This window comes from Dendrobates tinctorius, unplaced genomic scaffold, assembly GCF_039654945.1.
Source record: "Dendrobates tinctorius isolate UK_male_01 unplaced genomic scaffold, ASM3965494v1 ptg000184l, whole genome shotgun sequence".
Taxonomy (NCBI): domain Eukaryota; kingdom Metazoa; phylum Chordata; class Amphibia; order Anura; family Dendrobatidae; genus Dendrobates; species Dendrobates tinctorius.
The window spans coordinates 2,556,086-2,581,651 of record NW_027361851.1 but is presented as its reverse complement, the minus strand read 5'-3'; the positions used below and the strand labels follow the sequence as shown (position 1 = coordinate 2,581,651).

Sequence of the window (25,566 nt, the reverse complement as noted above, 5' to 3'; positions counted from 1 at the left end):
ACAAGACGGCGAACTGAGGACCGGTGAGTACGGACGGCGGCAGGCCCCGCCGCTGCTGGAACGGTGGCGGTCACAGCCGCCGTCGTGACAGTACCCCCCCTTTACGTCTCCCCCCTCCTGAGGTTGGACAAAGCTTTCTTAAAAGAAGAGGAGCATTAACATTCTCTCTAAGTTCCCAAGACCTCCCCTCAGGACCAAAACCTTTCCAATCAATAAGGAAGAAGGTTCGCCCCCGAACTCTTTTCATGGCTAAAATATCCCTTACCTCAAAGATGTTATCAGTCCCTACTGGCTGAGGGGAAGGAGGTGGTACCGGGCGATACCAATTGAGAACAACAGGTTTAAGGAGTGAGATATGGAAGGCGTTAGGGACCCGGAGTGAAGCCAGTAACAACCTCAATTTATAAGCCACGTCGTTAATGCGTCCAAGAACCTCAAACGGACCGATGTACCGTGGACCCAGTTTGTAAGATGGCATCTTTAGGCGGATATGCTTAGTTGACAGCCAAACTTTGTCACCAGGTTGGTATGGCGGAAGGTCCTTGTGTCTCTTGTCAGCATGTCTCTTAATCGGGATACTGGATTTTTTGGGTGCCTCTCTGGTCTCCCTCCAGACTTGAGAAAACTCGGAAGAAAGCGCATACGCTGCGGGAACACCAGAAGACGTAGAGAGAGGCAGCGGAACACCAGGATTCTGGCCAGAAACCACGAAGAATGGCGTTTTAGTGGTGGACTCATTAGGGTGGTTGTTATGGGCGAACTCTGCCCATGGCAGGAGAGACACCCAGTTGTCTTGATGGGCGTTAGAAAAGTGACACAGGTAGGCTGCCAATACCTTGTTGACCCGTTCCACTTGCCCATTGGACTGAGGGTGATAGGCAGAGGAGTAGTCCAGAGATATACCCATGAGTTTGCTGAGAGCCCTCCAGAATCGGGAGGTGAACTGGACCCCTCGATCAGAGACAATTCGTTGAGGGAGCCCATGAAGCCTGAAGATCTGCTGGATGAAGACCTTGGCCAATTCAGGGGCCGTGGGTAATCCGGGCAGCGGGATAAAATGGGCCATTTTGGAGAAACGATCGACCACTACTAGGATAGTAGTACACCCGGAAGAGCGAGGTAGATCGGTAATGAAGTCCATACCAATCTGTCGCCAGGGGGCCTCAGGAGGAGGCAGAGGGTGAAGCAGGCCGGATGGTAGACTTCTTGGTACTTTGTTCAGAGCACAGGTTGTGCAGGAAGCTACGAAATCTGTCACATCTTGGCGAAGAGAAGGCCACCAATATTAGCGCAAGAGGAGGCAGAGGGTTTTCTTGACCCCGACGTGGCCCGCAATCTTGGAGGAATGCCCCCAATCTAGGACTTCCGACCTCTTATTCTGTGGGACGAAGGTCTTGCCCGGCAGAATGGGGGAGAGCGTCACGGGTGCCACGGTGACAACTTTGGCTGGCTCAATGATATAAGAAGAAACTTCTTCAGTCTCAGGTGACTGCAAAGACCTGGATAGGGCATCCGCCTTGATGTTTCTGTCCCCAGGTTAAAAATGGAGTTTGACGTTGAAACAGGAGAAATATAGCGACCACCTGGCCTGCCTGGAGTTGAGCCTCTGCGCAGACTGAAGGTACGCCAAATTCTTGTGGTCCGTGAAGATTATGAATGGATGGACCGCTCCCTCCAGAAGATACTGCCACTCCTCCAGAGCCATCTTAATGGCCAGTAATTCCCGATCTCCAACTGAATAGTTGCATTCTGCGGGGGAGAATGATTTGGAGAAGAACCCACAAGGCGCCAAATGGCCAGAAGATCTCCGCTGGGAAAGGACCGCTCCTGCTCCAGTGGAGGACGCATCCACGTCTAGGATGAAGGGCCTATTGACTAACGGCCGGTGTAAAATCGGGGCGGTAGCAAAGGACCGTTTCAAGGCAAGAAAGGCCTCTTCAGCCTCTGGAGTCCAGACATTTGCTTTGGTCCCTTTTTGGGTCAGAGCGGAGATTGGCTTCGTCACAGAAGAGAAGTGGGGAACGACTCTAATAGTTTGCGAAACCCAGGAACCGTTGGATGGCTTTTACTCCAACTGGGCGTGGCCATTTGAGTACAGCAGAAGACTTTTCGGGGTCCATCTTCACCCCGGAGTCCATGATAATATACCCTAGGAAGGGCAAAGAGGTTTGCTCGAACAGGCATTTCTCTAGTTTAGCATAGAGTGGGTTTTCCCATAGGTGTTGCAGAACCAGCCGAACACTCCTCCTGTGGGTGGATAGGTCAGGCAAAAAGACGAGAATGTCATCTAGATATACGACGACACATGAGTACAGCAGGTCTCGAAAGGTCTCATTAAAATTCTCCTGGAAACCCGCCGGGGCATTGCAGAGACCAAATGGCATAACCAAATACTCGTAATGGCCGTCACTAGTATTGAAGGCTGTCTTCCACTCATCCCCGGCACGGATTCGGATCAAGTTATAGGCTCCCCGCAGATCCAATTTGGTAAAGTTCCGAGCCCCTCTCAAGCGGTCAAAGAGTTCCGGGATTAGCGGGAGAGGATATATATTTTTGACAGTGATACTGTTCAAGCCTCGGTAGTGAATACATGGCCGGAGGGATCCGTCTTTCTTCCGGACGAAAAGGAACCCTGCTTCAGCAGGGGAGGATGACTTCTGAATAAAGCCCCGAGCCAAGTTCTCCCGGATGTATTCAGACATAGCCGTGGTTTCTGCCAGAGACAATAGATAAGTTCTTCCCCTGGGGGGAATAGCTCCTGGACTCAACTCAATCGGGCAATCATAGGATCGATGCGGCGGCAGGGTCTCAGCCTCTTTTTTGCTGAAGACATCAGCGTACAAGTGATAAGCCGTAAGAAGCCCAGGAAGATCGGTAGGAGCGTGCTGCGGACCAGGGCGAGATACTGACAACAGACAATGTTCATGGCAAGAGTGTTCCCAGCGGAGGATCTCCCCAGAACGCCAGTCCAGAACGGGCTCATGTAGGCGTAGCCATGGTAGGCCGAAGAGCACGGCGTGGGACAGATTAGGCAGAACATAGAAGGCGATTTTTTCTCCGTGAAGAGCTCCAACTTGTATCTCCACCTGGACAGTGACCATGGTGATGGGTTCAGGTAGCGGTTTGCCATCCACAGAGGCGATGATGCGTGGATTCTCTAGAGTAACCACTGGAATCCAGAACTGGTACACTTCCTTGAGCCGGATGAAGTTACCAGCCGCAAACGAGTCCACATACGCCTCCACAGATCTACGCTCCCGACCTAAAACAATTAAAGCCGAAATGGTAAGGGGCAGAGAGGAATCGGTGTCACCTAGGAAGGCCTCTCTTACCTGACCTAGGTGGAGGCGTTTCCCGGCCTCACTGGGCAAGTGCGCACAAAATGATTGGCCCCACCACATCAAAGGCATAGCCCCTGCGATCTTCTTTCCCTGCGTTCCTTCTCAGACAACTTTACTCGGTCCACTTGCATGGGCTCGGGAGTGGAACTACTAGAAGACGCTGGGGAGCGGGGAATGGGCACTTGATATAGCCTAAAAGATCTCATCTCCCTAACTGACTCCTGGGAGCGTTCCTGAAACTGTAAATCTATACGGGTGGCTAGAGATATCAGATCCTCCAGGGTGGTAGGAGTGTCTCGGCCGGCAAGCTCATCTTTTATTTTGCCGGAGAGTCCCCTCCAAAAGGCCCCGACCAAGGCCTCAGTATTCCACCCTAGTTTCGAGGACAGTGTCCGGAAGCGGATGGCATACTGTCCTACGGTGAGAGAGCCCTGGCAAAGATTAAAAAGAGCCTCAGTGGTGGAGGCTACATGTCCAGGCTCGTCAAAAACCCTGCGGAAAGTATCTAGGAAGTTCTGTATGCTATATACCACTGGGTCATCTCTCTCCCACAGGGGATTTACCCAAGCTAAGGCCTCCCCCTCAAGATGGGACACAATAAAGGCTACTTTGAGCTCCTGCCTCAACAATACCCCTCTGATCGAGCCAAAGTGCAACCGGCACTGGTTTAGAAACCCCCGACAAAACTTGGGGTCGCTGCTAAACCTGGAAGGTTTCCTCAAGTGTGGTGGCGGATGAGATACGGGATCCCGAGGTAAAGCTGAAGCAGCAGCAGAGGACTGTAGGGACAGAAGTTGGTAATCCACATGTGGATGTGGGACTGGGCGTCACGCTGCTGCGCGGGCTCCTGCTGGAGTCCCGCTAGCAACGGGGCACTCCCTGGATCAGCAGTTTGTAAGGCAGAGAGGCGGGTGTCCATAGATTTCATAAAGGACATTATTCTGGTCTGGTTCTCACGCAAAAAGAGCAATTCTTTCTGCGTGGCCGCCGAGGTGCTAGGGTCAATGGCCTGATTATACTGTGACGACCAGACAGGTAGTGTCCAAGAGTGGACCCTCTGGGTCGCGGACCTGGAGCTCCCGGGGGCGAGCGAGCCAGGTGGAGCCGACCCCTATATATGGACCGTTAGGGGCAGACCCTCGGAAGACAGATACCGTGACAGCTAGAACCAAGAGGGGCGGCTCAAAGGACCAGAGAGGAAATGGATCCGCACAAGATGAATCAGAGATACAGGACGGGTCAGGCACACGAGAACGGAGTACAGGATGGAGTACAGGAATATGGGACCGAGTGCGACGTGCAGGACTGAGTAGGCAGTGCAGGACGGAGAACAGAGTACAGGACTGAGCATGGAGTGCTGGACCGAGAACGGAGTACAGGATGGAGTCGAAGTACCGGAGTATAGGGCTGAATGTGAAGTGCAGGACTGAGTAGGCAGTGCAGGACTGAGTAGGCAGAGCAGGACGGAACAAGGAGTACTAGACGAAGTATAGAACTGAACAAGAGTACAGGACTGAGGCAAGGCAGAAATACAGAGAGTGTTGCAGGGAAGAACCCCTACAACTTGGCCAGAGTACCGCAAGGAACAACACACGATAATCAGGCGTCTCCACCATCTTCGAGACGCCTGATACAGCATGCGCTGCAGACTGATTGGGCGGCCAGACCTGTGGGCGGGCGCTGCAGGCTTAAGGAACCTGCAGAGCGCGCGCCCTTGACCTAGAGCGAGCACACATGACCGCCACGCGCCGGAAGGATGGGGAAGAGGAGGAGGCGGGCACAGGACGGCGAACTGAGGACCAGTGAGTACGGACGGCGGCAGGCCCCACCGCTGCTGGAACGGCGGTGGTCACAGCCGCCGTTGTGACACTCTACTTTGTTCATTCAAACCCCAATATAACAATACAGGATAATCATAGAGGCAGGAAATTATATTTTTGGAATCTGCATGAATAAAACTATTCACAGCAGCGTTTTTGGGCTTCTGCGCCCACCAGAAATCGAGTAAAGGGTATATGCTTCCCAGTAACACATACTGTAGATATGTGATGTTAGGTATCAAAAGAAAGGTAATATTGTAATAAGAAAAATGATACCTGTAATGTCACGTGTGGCTGAATACACCGCCTCCAGCAGGGCGAATTTCTATAACACCCGTGACCCTGTATACACCGCCTCCAGCAGGGCAATAGGGAATGGGGACGTGGAGACCTACTGCACTCCCCTGAGTCAGTGTCCCACAATCCTGACGATCCCTAGGCAGGTTCCGCACCTGGCGACGAGCTGGATACCTCAAATCCCTAGCTCGCCCTGCACCTATCCCTTTCTAGTGAATTGGACGGTGCAGAAACTAATCCCACCACTGCACTAATACACACACAAGGAAAGTAACAAACAGGGAAAAACACCACTTAGCTTAGCTCTGTTACTATTGCTCCCAGCAACAGAGTACGACACCAAAGTTCAGCTTCACCCCTAAAGCTCGACACCTGAATTCAGCTTCCGCCTGAAGCTATTACATCAGCGCTCCCCTGAGCTGCAAGGAACTCCTCTCTGTAGTTCCTTCCTTCACCAGACTTTACACCAGAGCTCCCCTGAGCTGCAAGGAACTCCTCTTTGAAGTTCCTTCCCCTGAAGCTTGACACCTGAATTCAGCTTCCGCATGGAGCTATTACACCAGAGCTCCCTTGAGCTGCCAGGAACTCCTCTCTGTAGTTCCTTCCTTCACCAGACTTGGTTGGAAATGAGCAATATCACCAACAGTGAGTGAGACCACCTGCTACTCCTTTATAGGTAGCAGCCAGGGAATCACACCTGCTTTATTATCACATGCAATAACACTAGCGGCCACTGGGGGCAACTAAACTAAAGTAACCAGAGTGCAATGACTCTAATGGCCACCAGGGCAAAACTAGAACTAAAACAACCACAGTGTAATGACCCTAATGGCCACCAGGGGCAAAACTAACTTTAAGCAAACAGCTTAAAGGGGAAAAAAAGTTTACTTGTGCAAAATCTGTCAATCCAACCTGGATCATGACAATACCCCTGTCATCTCTTTCCGAAGTTTCCACCCAGAGTTATGACAAATAGACGTTTTTTAGTAAGTTTGACGGTAGGATGTGTACAATGACCTTAATGAGTGTACTCTAGGCGAGACTTCCAGCCACTGTTAAGCCCAGGACAGCCTCCATAAGTCGGATGTTCCTGACCACTCGAAAATTGCAGTGCACGGTACGAAGGTAAGAAGATGTGCTGAGTATTGTACTGGACAGAACAAGAAGTTTGGTGGCTGAGGAGGTGAGCGGTGTGGTATTATTTTTTTTTTTTGGGCCTACTATGAATCAGCATAAATGGCAGCCAGCTAATATTTTACATATTTTTCCTTATTTGTCACTCAAACATTATGCCATAGGGTCAGTTATGGTACCTCTTACTCAAAATATGTGCTTGGATTTTACTATATGTGCGCATGTGGCGTATTTGATGCATATTTGCTGCAATTTTTTACACACGTAAATGGTCCACAAACGCAATGGAATACTTATGCAAGGTAATACAATGACAGTCCTGAAGTGTTGTGCACATGATCAGTAAATTTCAGTCTGTATTTGCAGCATTTTATTTTCTGCAGAATGTCAATTCTTTGTGCGTTTTTGACCCATTGAGTGAACAGGAAAAACTCAAGAAAAAAACGCACCCAAAACCCATATAAAACGCACATATTTTCCCCTGAGTTTTTCTGCAAAAAGATGCTGAAACTTCTGCAAGCAAATACGCTACGTGCGCACATAGCCTTAATCTTACTTAATATACTCACCTAGGGCTCTGTCTCATTTATATTTTTGTGTAACGCACACCAGAGAGCAAGGTGATGGGGTTAGCCTCCAGTTTGTCAGGTATGGGTCGGATCGTCTCTGTCCCGTTTACGGTGGTTGAAGCGTCTGACGCATGGCGCTTCGAAGATTACAATGATAAGGGGGCACACAGCACGTGGGTGTTCAGGGGTTAAACGCTGTTTCTTACTGTCCCCCCTAAGTGGTGTGATGTTGCCGATGTCTCCCTCCATACCAACATTACAGGGAACAGGAGTGGCAGAAAAGGGACGGAGGCGTTCCCCAGCAGACCCCTGCATCCCTGCTCCCTCTGACCTTCATTATATTGCACGACTCTTGTTCTCCAACGTGGGGGACCGCTCTCTAGGCCTGTACTCCTTCTGGGTCTACAGTGACTACTTCAGGTAGGCTCAGGGTGTTGTGCAGACCAGGGCATTTCACCTGCCTCAAGGGTCCTAGTCCTCAAGGCTTTCCTCCAGTCAGTCCATCATTATGCGGCCTGCTGGAAGGGGAAGGCTAAGGCCTCTTTCACACATCAGTTTTTCGCCGTCAGGCGCGATCCGGCTTTTTTTTTGTAAAACCAGATCCGGCAAAATGCAGTGCCTGATCTAGTTTTTCCCCATTGACTTGCATTAGCGCTGGATCGCGCCGGATGGCATTGCGTTTCATCCGTTTTTTGCCGGATCCAGCTACTTGTCTCATTCCGGCGTCAGGAAAAACGGCTACTGTAACGTTTTTTGTCTCCGGCGAAAAAGCCGGAAGCACCGGATCCGACGCTTCCGGCTTTTTGCCACAATGAAAGTCTATGGGCGCCGGAATGCGCCGGATCCAGAAAAAGACGGATCCAGCCACCGGATCCGTTTTTTTAAGTCTGCGCATGCTCAGATCCAATTGGCCAGCCCCCAGGAAACAGATATAACCTGCTAGACGGATCCGGCAGAAAAACGGATCCGTTTCTGCAGTTCTCCAAAATTTATGCCGGATCCGTTTTGTCTAAAAATAGCCGGATCCTGCCTGATGGCAAAAAACTGATGTGTGAAAGTAGCCTAAGAAATCTCACGTGTTCCTCTTGTTGTACTCCTGCTGTCCTCTCAAGAGGATTCTAGCACCTCTGCCACTCTGGAACTCTCTGAGATACAGTCTGAATCTAACTTCTGTACACTCAGCCACTCCACCCAGTAAGCCACCATTCCAGGGAGAGGGTTTAACTATTACTGTGCTAAGTGCAGCAGCATAGCAACAATAGCTTACACAGTGTTTACTTAGTAATACAATCCCGGGGTATTACAGTGGCTCCACACTAGCTTCATTAGTTGTTATTGTTGTCATGGAGCGCTGCTTATTAGCATTGTGGTATAGAGCGCTACTGAGACAGATAAGCTCTTTACACTTTGTCGTGATGGGAGCGCCGTCATTAATCTGTCTCTTTTCCTTCACACATTGAATAGCTGAAAATGCACACTTCCTGGTCAATTGATAGCATTGTCCCAACAATTCCTTTCCTCCTACTGGGTGTGAGCATTTTCTATGCTTTCCATTCTTTGTGGTGACTACAGGGAGCGTCCCTAGCAACCTATGAGCTGCTCTTTGCAGCTCTTGTTCCCTGCCTTTTGTAGGACTGTGTTTGTGGGTCGCCCTCCCAGGGCTGGTGGGGTACTCGGCACCGGGCCCGATGAGCTTCAATGGGAGACGTCACGGCAGTTGGGACCCGGCCCGTGGCCCTTGGTGTCCATTGTAAAAGGGGAATGTTCAGTGTGCTTATGACAGTTAAAGTTTATGAGTGATTCGTGACGCCACCTGTGGTGTTCGGCAAGGGAGGTGTTAAGCCGATGCTGCAAGCAGATCCTCTGGAACAGATAGTGTGGTGCAGCAGTGATGGTGTGGCCCTCCACAGGTAGGACTGTAGTCCCAGGGCAGAGTAGGTGAAGTGACGGTGAAGGGGAGACATAGATGGTGCTGTGTCAGGTTCGGAGATGTAGCAGTGCTGAGAAGGTTGACACGGGAATACGTGGAGGACACCAGGGCATGTAGTTCCAAAGCTTTACTCATAGTCTGTTGGGGTACAGGGGCCCGCATCTGTGCCGTGTCCTCCGGGTCAGGAGCTCAGCCAACCTCCAGGCAAGATGAAGTACTCCTTTCCAACACTCCGCCAACATATGCCTTTTCTGAACGTCTCCCTTCTTGCGCCTATAGTGAAGTACTCACAGTACTGAGTTACACTGGAGTTCCTCCTGTCAGATGTTCCTATGAACTCTACTTGTATGGCAGACAGCTGTAGCCTGCTTCGGGGACTCCTTACTACCTAGTCCCGGCTCACTCTTGATGCTGTTGTGCCCCCAAGTCTTGTGTGGGAATAAAGTGGTGACAACTTCTATTCCTCCGGTGTCTGCTGCAGGACCATTAGTATCCATACAACCTTGGGGACCGGACCCCGGCCTTGCGCTGAGAACTTGGGAAGGGTTCTCCTCTAACCCTAATCCTTAGTCCTCCTCTTCTCCTTACGTTCCGTTCAAATCCTTTCTTTCTTATGGAGAGTCAGGCTTTCTAAAATGTCACTTTCCTGTGCCAGCAGACCCAGGTCACTGAGGTCGGCTGCAGCACTTCCTTCCATCCATCCCTCTCAGGGGATCTTCTCTCCTCCTCTGACTCTGTCAGACTGAGTAAATCCCAAACTCTTCCCGCTCTTTTGGTGCAACCTAAACTCCACCCGCCTCCCAGCACGCTTCGTGTTCCAAGCAGGGAGCCACCAAAGGGTGCTTTGCTACACTACTGTGTTGTGTGGGATGCAGGTGTTGGAGCATGGTCAGGAGTCTCCACCTTACCTGGATGGTGGGGTACCACACCTCAGGAGGAGGTGCAGTACCTCTGTGGCGACTGAACCCTCAGGGGTGCCACATTTGCATATCTATATTGCTCTATACTCCTTTTGTGAGAACCTTACCAGTTGTATTATTGAACATTGTTGCTATTTTGCTTACGAAGATGTAACGTTGGCAATTATTATACAGTATATACACCTAGATCTTTTGGTAGAAAAGTATACTGTATATTGGATGCACTTAGACACTCCTGGGTTCTGCACAGTAGATCTGTAAACAGCCACCTTTGAATTATGTCCGTAAATATGAACTTACTGATCATGTAATAAGATGCACACATGGCTAATGACTAAGTGCGTGTCCTTCATAATCGTAGAAGAGCTCTGAGTTAGCAGAGAGCGAGCATGTCAGCCCCATCACTATCCTGGCAGTCACTTTATGACACTTTATTGCAATAAATAATATTATTGCAGTATTGCAATAAATAATAATAATAATAATAATAAAGTGGCGTCAGAGGTAGGTATAACTTAGGAACATCTTACCATGTACAATGAAGGGTTCTGTAAAACACATTGTGAAATTAGATGTATGATAGCAGGAAGCTGAAGAGGTGGAGAGAGAAAACAAGAGAGCGCTACCTAAGCGCAGTAAAAGCTTTAAGATAACAATGGTGATGCATTTGTATATGCTCACCTGTACGGGTTGTGCAGACATCTCTATGAATGAGTTTATTAGGTGTTGGATTCCAACTTAGTGGCTCCATTCATTCCATATGTATATATATATGAACAGAAATCAATTTGACAATTTTCTTGGAATCTTACAATTTAAATATATATTGCTCTATATATATCCATAACCTGTTAATAACAATACAGGAAAGACAAGAGTTTTCAGGATTGTAACCACCCTCACATATGATGGGGTTGTATACAAAATTCCCCATATGCCACATCATTTCATACACCTGGGAAAGGTTCATCCAGAGCAGAAACGTGTTGTGTTTTTTAAAAAGTTTTTTTTAAGATTTTTTATGTTGTTAGTGCATGAGCACTTAAAAAAATATTTTTAGAATAAATTTAATTGTAAACACGCAATTGTAATATTGTTGCTCTGAAACACCACCTGGAAGTTATTCCAGAATCAAGGTCTTTTTAGGATTTCAGCTGCTAGAGGGAAGCGCCTCCGAAAAAGCTTTTTTCACTACATTGTGAATTTAGTTTCACTCTTCCCCTAAAGAATCATAGGCTCAGGCATGGAAACAATATCCAACCATAGCTGCTAGAAAGGAAGACAGTTAGGTCAGCGACACTTCCATTGTAGACAGAGCACTCTGCTCAGAGCCACTGAACCACATGTAACTCACAGTTTTGTCAAAGCAAAATACCAGGAAGTATCAAAAACAAAGCAACTTTATTTAAAACATGACATACCAGCAATAGCCAAAAATCACAGTCTCAAAAACCCAATAACAACTCATGTGAAAAATGATGCGATGGCCGGGGGACCAATACAATGCAGGGAGACTACGGTACACAAGTTGAGGTGCAAACAACAAAGGGTTAATTTATTTACAGGCAAGGAATGCAGTGGTAGGAAAGTGTAAACAGGGGTATGCAACGACATAAAACAATTTACAAAAATGATATTCTCTAGCTGGGCCGTACAAATGGCATGGTGCACCAACTGTTACAGATCAGTGCATTCTTTCAAAAGGCAAAACAATACAATAAAGTACAGTATGCTGCAACCCTAACTGTAGCCTGACTGGCTGCTGCTACTTCGGCCGCACGGCTGCCATGCTCTGTCTATTGCAGCCTATCCTAAGCCCTACACGTGCACACACGGGGTTAACACTCACGGTAAAGTTGGTGTCTCAGTTCCTTCCTGGGGGCCCCCTGCAGTTCTCTGCAAGATGATGCATGTCCTCCCTGGAAGCTCTGTGCAACGTGGTCTTATCCTTGTGTGACGATTCCAAACCTGTTCCTAGAAATGGTGAATTCCTTCTTCTGAATTCCTTCCTTGCAGATCTTTGTGGCTCCTCACAGTAACACAGGAAAACCACCTTCTTTATCCCCAGAAGGGTATACACAATCCCACAGATTCAGTAAGTTCTAAGCTGCACATTTTTCTCCTCGCGTTAGTCTTCTGCAGACTCCCAGCTCCAAACACTCACTGAGAAAACAGCCTCTCCCCTCTCCATAGCTGGAAGAGCAAACCAAAGCAGTCTTTTGAAGGGTAGAACGAATGTACCATTGCATCAGCCAAGGGGGTGCTGTCTCTTAAAGGGGCAGCGTGTCTCTGCTATCCATAGCAATGTCAGTCCCTTACAAAAACGCAAGTAACTTAATTTAGCCAATAGGTGCAGAAATGCTGCTGAAAATCTTAAACATCAAAGTGTCACCAAGTACTCATTGTGGTAACATAGTCTTGGTACTACTTACCTGAATCAGGACACTCAATTGATAAAAGTATGGGCTTTGCTATTATTTCCTCACAACAAAGTGTAATTTCTTACTGTGAATTCTGTTTCCTTTAGTCTGAAGCAGCAGCACCAATGGAGATTTTATCCTCCTGGAACAAAGGACAGGTGATAATAATTAGCATACCTCCCAACTTTTGAAGAGAAAAAGGGATAAAGGCTGCGGTGCGCTAGGTGCACCGTGGCAAATTTTAGGTCACGCCCCCGGACCACACCCATTTCAGAACTAATCACACACATGTCCATGCCCCAACCGCACCCATTTAGCACTGCTGTCCAGGGGTAGTCGGACAGGTTGGGGTGATTTTCAGGCCTCCCAGGCCTGTCAAAGGTGTCTTAGGGATTATGGCACTACAGGGGGTTCATTAAGAGGCATAGATGCAGTCTGGCTGCAGACAGTAATTGAGCTCATTGAATTATCAGACTTTTGGAAGGTAATTGAGACTCTGGACAATATGGGGGAATACACAGAATGATACAGGGCAACAAGGGAACACTGTGGAAATCCATAAAATATAAATACACACAAAATGATACCCACATAACATATCACACCATCACATCTGCCAATTCAAGAGGTTCAAAAGGAGCCTTATCGAGTTTCTCCAAGACCAGTTTTAGGCTCCATCTGGGATATAGATCTGTGATAGGTTTTTTTTCTTTGGACCTCTTCCATAAACCTCTGGATAAATGGTTTCTGAGACAATTTTTTTCCCCAGTATTGCTGACATGGCAGATATCTGGACTCTAATAGTATTAGGCTTGAGACATTTGTCACAACAATCTTTCAGGAAGTCCAGGATGTTTTGCAAGGTAGAAGAATGAGAGGAAAGCTAGTTCTTGATACACCAAGCCTAAAACACCTTTCTGATTCTAGAAAAAGTTTTGTTGGCACTTGCACCTCTGGAATGGAGGAAAACTTGACTAAAGGCCTGGTCACACTAAACGATGTCCCGGCGATCCCACCAACGATCCGACATGATGGGATCGCTGGGACATCGTTAGGCTGATCGCTGGTGAGCTGTCACATAGACAGCCCCAGCGATCAGGACCAGCGACGCTGGACGCTGGTTTCTAATGTAAACATCGAGTATCTAGGAGCTGCGCGGCTCCTGGATACCCGACGTTTACATTAGCAACCAGCGTCCAGCGTCGCTGATCGCTGGTCTCTCGCTGCCACACGCAGCGAGATCGCTGATGTGTCACAAAATCAGCGATCTCGCTAGCGAGATCACTTAGTGTGACGGGGCCTTAAGGTCGCTGATAGCCCAATCTATCTAAAAGGGCTGATCAACCTCAAAGCCATCAGATAAAGGCGGCCCTGGTGAGGACAACATTGGCCGTTCTGAGTCACCAGATGATGAGACTTTTTCCTAGTTGATTATCCATTCTAGTGTCTGCAAATGTATGAATACCAAATCCAAATGAATAGAAAGGGTCACTTCTGATCAGACCTTTATAAGCCAATCATCCAGGTATGGGAACACGCTTATACCTTTCTGTGAGTCCTGCGATTACCGCTGTCACAACTTTCAAGGAGCAGAGGAGATCCCAAAGGGAAGTGAAGTGAGCTGGAAATGAGTTAACATGCATCCTACCCAGACCGCTATTCAAAGTTATCTTCGATGATTCACATGGATGGGAATATGTAGATAAGAACCCTTTAGGTTGAAGGTAGAATCAATCTTATTGAGTCGATGCTGAACCTTATTTTAATTATGAACTTGTTAAAAAACCTGATATCTATAAGGGTATATTCCCACCATCAGTAAACGCTGTGGGTTTGGCGCTGCTTACCTCCGCAGCGGCCAGATGTTACAGCATAGGGGATGGGATTCCAAGAAATCCCATCTCTAATATGCGTGCATGGACACATCTGGCTTTCCTGCGGAGATGGACATGCCGCGTGTCTTTACAGACTGCAGCAAGTCTATTTATGTAGCAGAGACACTCCGTCTCCGCTGCGTAAATTACCCATTCACTATCATTAGATGTGGTAAAACTGCATTATCTTCTAGTCACATGCGTATTAAGTGCGGGAACACAGCTTGCTATCCATGTGTACTAATTTAAATAATGTTGTACCTTGTTTCAGCTAGAAGTTAGCGTACACTGCAGATCTCGCGATGAGCTGAGCTGATTGCGAGAACTGCTGTGCACGTGACGGCCAGGGACGGGGTTATCTCCGGTCACTAGCCAAGTTCTCATGATCAGCTGACCGCGAGAACTGCAGTGCCCATGACCTCCGGAGACATCTCTGGTGATCATCTTCAAGCTCTGCTTTGTCTGGATGTCATGCTGAATTGTGGCATAATGCCACCGTTCAGCCAAAGGCATCCAGATGTAGCAGAGCTGCACTCATTGTGGGACAGTGTAAATATTCTTGGTGGACAGGTAAGGATATCATTGCTTTTGTATTTTAATTCTCTTACAGGAGAACAAGGGCATCAGTGGAATTAGGAGATGCGGTAAGTATGGATTAATTAAGAGCTGTTAAAGGAGTCTGTGTCATCATTTCAATTAAAGGACTTTATTCTGGCTGTGTCTTTATTTACCATGTAACTACGGGATTAGTAATGGATGGATGTCTTAAATACACAGGCTTGATGTCACCGGACAATACAAAGGTGACATCAACCCTGCAAATATTGCCCCATTTTCCACCACCACAGGGCAAGTGGGAAGAGTCAGGTTAAGTGCCACAATTGGCACATCTTTGGATGTGCCAATTGTGGGGAGGCTGTGGGCTTCTATTTTTAGGCTGGTGAGGGCCAAAATCCATGGGCCTCTCCAGTCTGAGAATGTCAGGCCGCAGCTGTCTGCTTTTTCCTTGGCTGGTTAACAAAAATAGGGGGTCCCCACGCTATTTTTTGGGGCGGAGATCCCACTGTTTTTGCTAACCATCCAAAGTAAGCAGACTGCTACAGCCTGGTATTATCAGGCTGGTAAGGTTCATGGATATTGGATCCTTACCAGCCTGAAATACCAGCCCCAGTAGTCTGCTTTACTCTGGATGGTTAACAAATATAGGGGGACCCCACGCTATTTTTTTAAATTATTATTAAAACGGAGGGGACCTCTCTCTGTACTTTCCTTCACTTTTTGTGTCATGTATGTCCGGCTGTGTCACAAGATTCAACATTATTTAAATTAGCACACATGCGTAGTAAACTGTGTTCCCATAATATTTATTTATTTTATTCATTTATATAGCACCATTAATTCTACAGTGCTTAACAGTAGAGTTGAGCGACTTTGGTCGGATCGGGTTTCGTGAAACCTGAATGAAACAAAATTTGAGTCAGATGAAACTGGTCCGACTAGGGCAAAAAAAAGTCGGAGTTTCGTCCGAAACCCGATCCCAAAGCAAGTCTATGGGGAATAAAAGTCGGCATTGAGTGGTAAAATGTCATCCGCTCAATGCCGACTTTAATTTCCCATTGATTTGCATTGGGGTCGGGTTTGGGACGAAACTCTGACTTTTTTTGCCCCAGTTGGACCAGTTTCATCTGAAACAAATTTTGTTTCATTCGGGTTTCACGAAACCCGATCCGACCACAGTCGCTCAACTCAACAGACATTATTGGCACTGTCTCCGATGGGGCTCACAATCTAAATTCCCTATCAGTATGTCTTTGGAATGTGGGAGGAAACCATGGTACCCAGAGGAGGCCCATGCAAACACGGGGAGAGCATAAAAACTCATTGCAGATGTTGTTTTTGGTGGGATTTGAACCCAGGACCTGCACGGCTGCAGTGCTAACCACTGAGCCACCGTGCCACCCTTAGAAAGATAATGTGGTTTTACCGCATCTAATGAAAGTCTATGGGTAAATTACACAGCGGAGACGGAGGCTACGTGCACACGCTGCGGAATGGGGTGCGGATTTGGCCGCGTGGATTTTGTAAAATCCGCAGGTAAATCTGCAGGTCAAAAGACCTGCGGTTTTACCAGTGGATTGCTCTGCGGTTTTGCCCTCTGGTTTTTCATCTCCACAATGGAGGAGATGGCAAACCACAGCGGAATCCGCAGAAAGAATTGACATGTCAATTCTTTCTGCGGTCTCAAAACCGCAGGAAAACCGCACGGCCAAATCCGCTGTGGAACCGCGGCAGAATCTGCAGCGTGTGCACACACCCTGAGCATCTACGCTACATAAATGGACATGCTGCGGTCTGGAAAGACATGCCCGTATGTCCGTCTCCGTAAGGAAGCCGGAGGCGCCGATGCATGCATATTGGGCATAGATTTTCTTGTGATACCCAGCTGTTACAGCATCCACTATGCTGTAACAGCTGGACACTGCAGGTTGGACGCTGCCGATGTACGCAGCGTCAGCGTTTACTGACTGTGTGCACATACCCAAATATACCGTATGTGCACCAAGGAAATCACTTTTTTTTACTTCCCAGAAGCCAACTTTCAATTAGCTTTATTTCAAGTGACAAAAAAACGCATGCAATGAAAAAGCGAATCAAAAACGCATGCGGAAACAATGCATCAAAAACACAGGTGACCTGGCAGTGACCTCAGATGCAGATTTGGTGCAGATTTCACCTGAGTCAAATCCTGAGCAAATACTGAGCCATTCCTGATCATGTGTACATACTAATAGTTCCACTTGTTTTTGGGGATTGGAACAAGGGAACCTCTTCCAGGACACATATCTCGCTAAATTCTTTCACAGATCTCTGTAGAAGAAATTGTTTTTCATGTGTAATCTCTTGTTATAAAAAGAGGTCTTCTCTACCGCCTACCAGATAATCTTTGTAAGGCCGGGGTCACACTAACCAACGCAAAATACGGTCAGTATTTTACATGCGTAATACGGGTGAATGGCCCCTAAACAGTGCTCCGTATGTCATCCATAATCAAGGTGTGGTCGCGTATTTTGCGCATGTAAGCATCCGTATGTAATCCGTATGGCATCCGTATGGCGAGATTTTCATGCAGGCTTGCAAAATGGACATATAATGGAGCCCTATGACAGGGATTCTAAACAGAAACCAAAGAATAGATATAGACACATAGAATGCATATATATATATATATATTTATATATGTATTCTATGTGTATATATCTATTCTTTCGTTTCTTTATTAAACCTGTCAGTGTGTGTTTACTGTATAGCGCACTGAATTGCCGCCTTTGCTAAAAGACACCGGGTGCGTATTTCTCGCAAGTCACATGTGTGGTCCGTGTGTAATCCGTATTTTTTGCGCACCCATAGACTTGCATTGGTGTACTATGGTCATAGTACGCTGACAATCGCAGCATGCTGCGATTGGCACGGACCCTAGAATACGGATGAGAAATATACGGCTGGTGCGAGGGACCCCATAGAGAATTATTGTTCCGTGTCTAATGCGTGCTTTTAGCGCCTCTCACTCGGCCGTATTCCTCGCCAGTGTGACCCCGGCCTAAGGCTTTATCTCTGCTTGAGGATAGCCTCTTGTTTTGAGTCCTACTGGTAGGGATTTGGCCCTGAAATGAAGGACCCCATCTGCATCTCACTGGTCTGGGAAGGGTCTTTCCTTCCTTGTTAGATAGATATTCCATTAGCTAGTAAAACTAAGCCCCCGAAGATACATTCTGGCTCAAAGACACCTGCACACCCCACCAACTGTGAAGGGTTAAAACTAAAATCAGAGCTGAAGTTTCATTTTCTCCATTCTCTGAAGGTTTCGTTTCTCCATTTTTGTTGCTGTAAGATAAATTTTTGTAATTAGGATGAAAAAGTTCAGGCTGTCATGAAACCAGACTGTTCCCATCAGGTGCAAGATAAGGGAACCGGGGGTGTAGAACTCTGAAGAATATGCCATTATACTACTTTCTATGCTATTTGGATACGGACCTATATGCAGTTTCTGGTTTTCTTGCAATATTATTGGCTTATAAAATGAAATGATGCTATTGGTAGTTGAGAACTTTGCATAATTAAGCAAAATATTATAAAAGAAGTGACTAAAATAAAGGGGGCTAGTGATCTGTCTCGATCCTCCTGTACAGAGGCCTCCGTCTCCGTGTGGTCATTCCCAATTGCTAGCAACGTCCTGTGGATTAATTTGGAAATCACTGGATCAACCGTGAAGGGTTAATTTAGCCCTCCCTAAATAGCTACCTCGACAGCTGGCGCCCAACGTGGGGCTCGAATAGGGATGCCTCTGCCCCCTGAGGACAACAAGACAAAGGACCCTCGGAGCGGACATGGGTGCTGTTAAATTGGGACTGATCATCCCCCACGACAACCACGGTAAGTTGGCAGTTATACTGTTCAGACTGACCGTTGGTGTGGTTTTCCTGTGTCTGTTGCTGCAAAGAGGATCTGAGGTTTGTCCTTGATGGTGGGGTGATTCATGGGTGGAATCATATAGAGGTGTAGTCCCGTTGGGGGCACACTGCTTGAACCGTACCTCATAAGGGACGGACACTAAGGATTGACCAGTGATTGTGGCTCTCTTTATAGCCAAAATATCTTGAAATCCTGATCACTGTTAGTGTCGAGCATGGTGAAGTGATCGAAGACTGGGTAGGATATGTAACTCAGGTATACATAGATAGATATATATATAACCAGAGGTGTCCAGAGGGATAGTCTGAGACGCCCTCCTTCTTTCACTGAGTACTGCGTTGAATTTTGGGTATCCCAGAGGGGGATTATTGACCCAGTGGAACAGAGACTAAAACGGCCGCCAGTACTGTGCACAACTGAAGTAAGGATATTTAGCTCTAAATGAGAGAATCCGTGGAAGGAAAAGAAGAATTTTGTGGCTTGGCATATGAATTGTGTGACAAAGGTGTTAGGAAGAACAGAGAAAGTGAATGCTGATTGTTTCTGTTACTGCTATGTTGAAGATGGAAAAATTGTCTATTATTATGGCAAGGACTGGATGTTTTGTGGTTCAAGAAAGTGACTGTGGTGTGACAATTGAGGAAGTGATTAAAGAAGAAATGGATATCGAGACTGATGTGTCAGGCAAATAGTTAAGAATGATTTGAAAGAAGAGGTCTCCCTGCTAGATGACAATAGTACAAGGAGACCGGGAGATGCTGATGGTACCTATTATCATCCGCCACCAGCCTCAGTCCCCGCTATGCCTAATATTGCTAGTGGTTATAAGTATACTCCCTTCACCCCATCCCAAATAGACACCCTTTGCAATCAATTACCCAATCCACAGACTTCCCCCATGGCTTTCTACAGGCAAATGGCAGCAAATTGAGAGTTTTATTCCATTCCCCGAAGAGATCTATTACACATACTTCGAGTAAAAGTTGGGGAGGGGTATTTTCCAATTATTGAGGGTGGCATAATATATAATATGAATCTGGATGGGGAAACTTATGAGAGTGGTGTTGATTTCTGCAATGCTTTAAAGGTTTGGGCACAAGATAGATTAGCGGACCAAGCTACCTCTCTTACAGGTGTCACACAGGCCAAGGGGGAGACTGCCGTGAAGTTCTATGGGCGTCTTATGGTGGTATTTAGAGATCTGGGATTCTCACTGTATAATAAAGCCCATACACATCTTTTGGTGGCAGCTTTGATGTCCGGCCTTAAACCCAAATTGCAAGACATGATAATATCTGTTAGACCTGATGTCGAGAATTCCCCTTCGGATCATGCATTGAAAGTAATAAAAAGTTTTCAGAAGAATTTAACCCGCTCTGCAGCAGCACAGAAACAGAAAAATAAATCAACAGCGGCAGCTGTGACAGCCCCTGCTCTAACAGCAGCCCCCACCATCGCGCCCAGCACGGCTTCGAGCACACAGCAAACTCTGGCCCCCCCCTCAGACTTCAGCTACCTACTCTCCTAATCCTGTGACTAGGAACTTTACTCCTGTGGCCGACTCGGTCACTTTCAGAGAGACTGTCATACTCCCGCTGATAGATGCTACCCTCAAGTTCCCTCTTCTAATCGTAATCTAAATACTCCCAATTACCATACTTTTTCAAACCCCATCCCTGTGGGACCCTTCCCCGAGGTTACTACTCAGTTTGTAACCTCTCCCACATGTCCAGTAAATTTACTAGGGGCAGATTTATTATCACAGTTCTGCTCCAGACTACAATTCCAAGATGATGGTCAGATGGTTCTTACATTATATAATCCCTACGTAGATGAAGACAGTGAAGAAATCTGTATTTTTCATGCCTTTCCCACAGATGCCACAAGGGGCCCAAAACAGTCCCAACTAGTTTGTAAAAAAAAAAAAAATATGAGCAGGTGTCTTTTGCCATTCCTGCCACTGTTAGCCTCCTCAAGCGTCTGGCAGCACTGAACTGTCAAGTTTCAGCCTCAAAACTTCAGTTCTGCCTTGGTCAAGTGATATTCTTGGGTCACTGTCTCCTTCAGGGTGCCAGACACCTAGCAGAAGAAAGAAACATAGCTGTCAGCACCCTTCCTTTCCCAAAAGATGAAACTGAACTCCAGCGTTTTCTTGGACTATGCACTTATTTTTGTCAGTGGATACCGGATACATCCCGCATAATGCAACCCCTTTACAACGCCTTGAAAGACGGTATAATGAACTATAAGGAAAGATGGCAGTGATGAGGATTACCTCCAATATGATTGTTCCCAACTTCTGACTGAAGAAACAGCTACTCCACCAAATGTCAGTGAGAATTCACTCCCAAATCCTGATCTGGTGTTATACACGGATGGTTCAAGATATGCTGACGAGTTTGGTAGATTCCACACGGGATATACTGTTACCACAGAGGACACTGTAGTGCACGCAGCTGCGCTCCCGCTCTCACAGTCAGCACAAGAAGCAGAACTCCAGGCTCTGACTACTGCAATTACTTTGGCCAAGAACAGACGGGCTAATATATACACGAACTCACGGTATGCATTTGGTATTGCTCACGATTTTGGGGCTCTATGGGCCAATCGAGGGTTTATTACTACTGCCAGAACTCCAGTGAAAAATGCTGAAGCTGTTAAAACCCTCATGGACTCGATCAAATTACCTATTTAGGTGGCTATTATCAAAGTTAAGGCGCATGGTCCTAGGATCAGTCCACAGACTGTTGGCAACGCATTTGCGGATATGCAAGCAAAAGCCGCCGCTCTCTTACCCATTGAACCAACCATACCAACTATGGTGACCACACGCTCTCAGCGTAAACAGTTACAAGAATCATTGACCCTACAAGAACCTGATGATGTACAACAGACTGAAGTTTTCTGTCGGACCCCGTGAGACCGCTTAATGACGATGTAGATACTTACATATCAAGTAAAGAATAAGGCCCTTGCACTGGTGCAAAAATTCTACTGGGCCCCGGTTCTCCAGTTGGCCGGAAGCATTCCCTGTTACCAACATGACTGCAAAGACCACAGCGGAGAAACTGGTGATGGAAGTTATATGCAGATATGGGGTTCCAGAAGTTGTTGAAAGTGATCAAGGTCCGGCCTTTTCTTCTCATGGGGACCAAAAAGTTCTGACAATGCTTGGATCCACTGTAGACCTCCATACTCCGTACCACCCACAATCCAGTGGGGAAGTTGAGAGGCTGAATGGCACACTGAGGGGACAATTGACCAAATGATGCAGGAGACTACGGCTCCAAGTCCAGAACTCCTGCCCATTGTACTATACCACGTTCGTACTACCCCTATTGCAAAATATGGCTTGTCCCCATATGAGATATTGTTTGGTGCTAGGCCCCCAGTTGCAAATTTCCAGCCTCAGCAGTTATCAAAAGAAACTGACGTGCTGTTCAATGTGTTATTCAGCTTAGTAAAAATCTTGCTAACACCCATGCTCTAGTTTCTTCTTCTTCCAGATTCAGCAGAAACCGACACCTGTTATAACCTGAAGCCTGGTGATTTGGTAGTCGTGAAAAGGCATGTCAGGAAGCATGGACTAGAACCCTTGTACGACGGTCCCTATCACGTTTTCCTCATCACCCAACAAGCCAATAGCAAATAAAGGGGACATAATGTTTTGGTTTTTCACATTTTCCATATTATTATTGGTAGAAGTTAAAAGTTAAATTTAGAAGATATTCAAAGACTCAAAGATCAATACGATAAAGACAATGATCGTAATAAGGACAGTTGGTGGTCATACACTTTCTCCTTTCTTAATCCAGCCAATTGATTTAAGGGAATTGGGGGCTGGATAGCTGGGATCTTACAAAGCTTGTTGCATATTGCTGCTTGTATCCTTGTTGCATATATGATACTAAAACTTGTTCTTTGGTGTATTTCTGTATGTATTAGGAAATTCTGCACTAAGACAGCTTATGATGATACCAAAGGCATCGTTGCCCCTGCTGTTCTCTGCACCAATCTCAAAAGGCTACCTGATGAAGATGTTGAAGCCAAGCACATGGCTACCTTCAAAAGATCTCCACCACCGTCATCAAAAATTGTTATTTGTGAATTGCAGAATACAGGGGGGACGGGCGTGCTGCGATAGCCATGACTGGTAACATGGCATCAGTCATGTGAAGACCAGTACCCCTCAAGCTGTTAGCTTGGGATAGCACCTCTGATGCTGCAGATGTGTTAAAAAAATTTTTTATCTAGGGGGGATTGTGAAGGGTTAAAACTAAAATCAGAGCTGAAGTTTCATTTTCTCCATTCTCTGAAGGTTTCATTTCTCCATTTTTGTTGCAGTAAGATGAATTTTTGGAATTAGGATGAAAAAGTTCAGGCTGTCATGAAACCAGACTGTTCCCATCAGATGCAAGATAAGGGAACTGGGGGTGTAGAACTCTGAAGAATATGCCATTATACTACTTTCTATGCTATTTGGATATGGACATATATGCAGTTTTCGGTTTTCTTGCAATATTATTGGCTTATAAAGTGAAATGATGCTATTGGTAGTTGAGAACTTTGCATAATTAAGCAAAATATTATAAAAGAAGAGACTAAAATAAAGGGGGCTAGTGATCTCTCTCGAAACTCCTGTACAGAGACCCCCGTCTCCGTGTGGTCATTCCCAGTTGCTAGCAACGCCCTGTGGATTAATTTGGAAATCACTGGATCAACCGTGAAGGGTTAATTTAGCCCTCCCTAAATAGCTACCTGGACACAACCAGCCATGGTTTTATGCAGATTGCATTTCTGTCTGCAGTAGATAATGCCATGGAACAGGTGGATAGCCAGAATCTTATCTCTAGACTCTCCTTTGTCGATGTTCCCCATCTGGAGGAGCCAAGACCGGAGGTCTCTGGCCACTGTGTAAAAGGAAATGAAAACTTTTGCCTGTGCCACAGCAGATAAATAACCTTTGCATAGTGCACTATAGATCCTTCATCCATAGAATCTGAAAAATTGGAACCATCCTCTCAGGCACAACTATATGTTTGAACAGCCTAAGTACAGCTATGCCAACCTTTGGGGTTCACTCCACATGTTCTTCTGTTTTGGATCAATCTCATGCATGGATTTAAATCTTTTATTTAGGAAAGGCACTCTATCTGTGTTTTTCAACTCATTCACCATTAGCCCTATAATCTCTGCATACAGAACATTCTCAGGATACGGATTTTTTACGATCCTATACATCTTCAGTGTGAACAGGTTTAATTTTCTGGTCGCTCTTGCTCTGAGAATGAAATGTTCTGTATTCTCTAATTATCTGAGAGGAGAGACCTTCTCATGGTCCCAGATATGGGTGAGCTGGATTTGGGGAGTTTCATCATAACCCCATCTGTCTTGGGATGAAACTTGGCTATATTGTTTGAATGTATCATGTACAAAGTCCTTCATCCACAGCATCATTTCCCTGTTAGAATTATTACTCTGTAGAGAAGTAAGACCTCTCTGTCTGCAATCTGTGGAAAAATAATATTCACTGCCATCTGGCAGGGAAGTTATGTAAGATCTAAATAACAGGTGCGTCAGTTTTCCTGAAGCCTGTTTTCTCCCAGAACCTCTATCCAAAGAGCCATGACTATGAGACATCTGAGGACAGAGTAGGTACAGGTGCATCTCACAAAATTAGAATATCATCAAAAAGTTAATTTATATCAGTTCTTCAATACAAAAAGTGAAACTCATATATTATAGAGTCATTACAAACAGAGTGATCTATTTCAAGTGTTTATTTCTGTTAATGTTGATGATTATGGCTTACAGCCAATGAAAACCCTAAGGTCATTATCTCAGTAAATTAGAACACTTTATAACACCAAATGATTTTAAATCCAGAATGTTGGTCTATTGAAATGTATGTTCAGTAAATGCACTCAATACTTGGTCGGTGCTCCTTTTGCATCAATTACTGCATCAATAGTTATAACAAGGGCAACTCAAAAGATTAGTCAGACCTACAAAGAAAACTGAGTTCAAAATGCCCAGCCACTTATCACATTTCAATTCCAATATAAGGCAAAGATTTTTCGTGCAAATATATTTTTATTTCTATTCATAAATATATTCCATAAAAAACAGACATACAAAATGAGTATACGTAAGGTGGTAGATCCAAAGGCAGGAACACCTGACACATAACAGTTAATACCACATCAGAAGGGTCACCTATCAGAGCAGTGATTGATATAGTGATAGGTACATAAATGGAAAAATAAACCCTGGATTCTAAAGAGGCAATTTGTGGGTAAGAAGTGCCCAATCATTAACACATATTCACCTCTGGTTATTTCAAACCATGAGTCCTGCCCATAGGCAGGACCATCTGACCACCCAGTAGGGTAATGAACTTTCCATGGCATCATGTGGTGTGTCCACAGCATTGTGAGAAGGGATTAGGACAGATGGGTGGCTATTTTAGCCAGACAGCCATATATATCTTTTGTTTTTCTGTCTTTCTCCCCCCTGATTCATGGTTTGAAATAACCAGAGGTGAATATGTGTTAGTGAGTGGGCACTTCTTACCCACACATTGCCTCTTTAGAATCCGGGGTGTATTTTTCCATTTATGTACCTATCCCTATATCAATCACTACTCTGGCACTGCTGAGGTGTTATGCAGCCTTCAGCTCGTCTGTGTTGTTGGGTCTGGCGTTTCTCATCTTCGGGTTAAGGTCAGGCGAGTTTGCTGGCCAATCAAGCACAGTGATACTGTTGTTTTAAAACCAGGTATTGGTACCTTT

General features: G+C 46.1%; 1 protein-coding gene across 3 annotated transcripts in view; it reads right to left on the bottom strand.

Moving 5' to 3' along the window:
- The window catches only part of LRRC18 (leucine rich repeat containing 18), a 96,946-nt gene that overhangs the window by 2,902 nt on the left and 68,478 nt on the right, over positions 1 to 25,566 (bottom strand). Inside the window, exon 2 of one of the 3 annotated variants that reach the window (XM_073552067.1) lies at positions 12,444 to 12,573. The exons of 1 other annotated variant lie outside the window; for it this stretch is intronic. The gene's annotated coding sequence lies outside the window, so the exon portion shown is untranslated. The remainder of the gene's footprint in view (positions 1 to 12,443; positions 12,574 to 25,566) is intronic. One more of the 3 variants, XM_073552068.1, reaches the window with a different exon arrangement.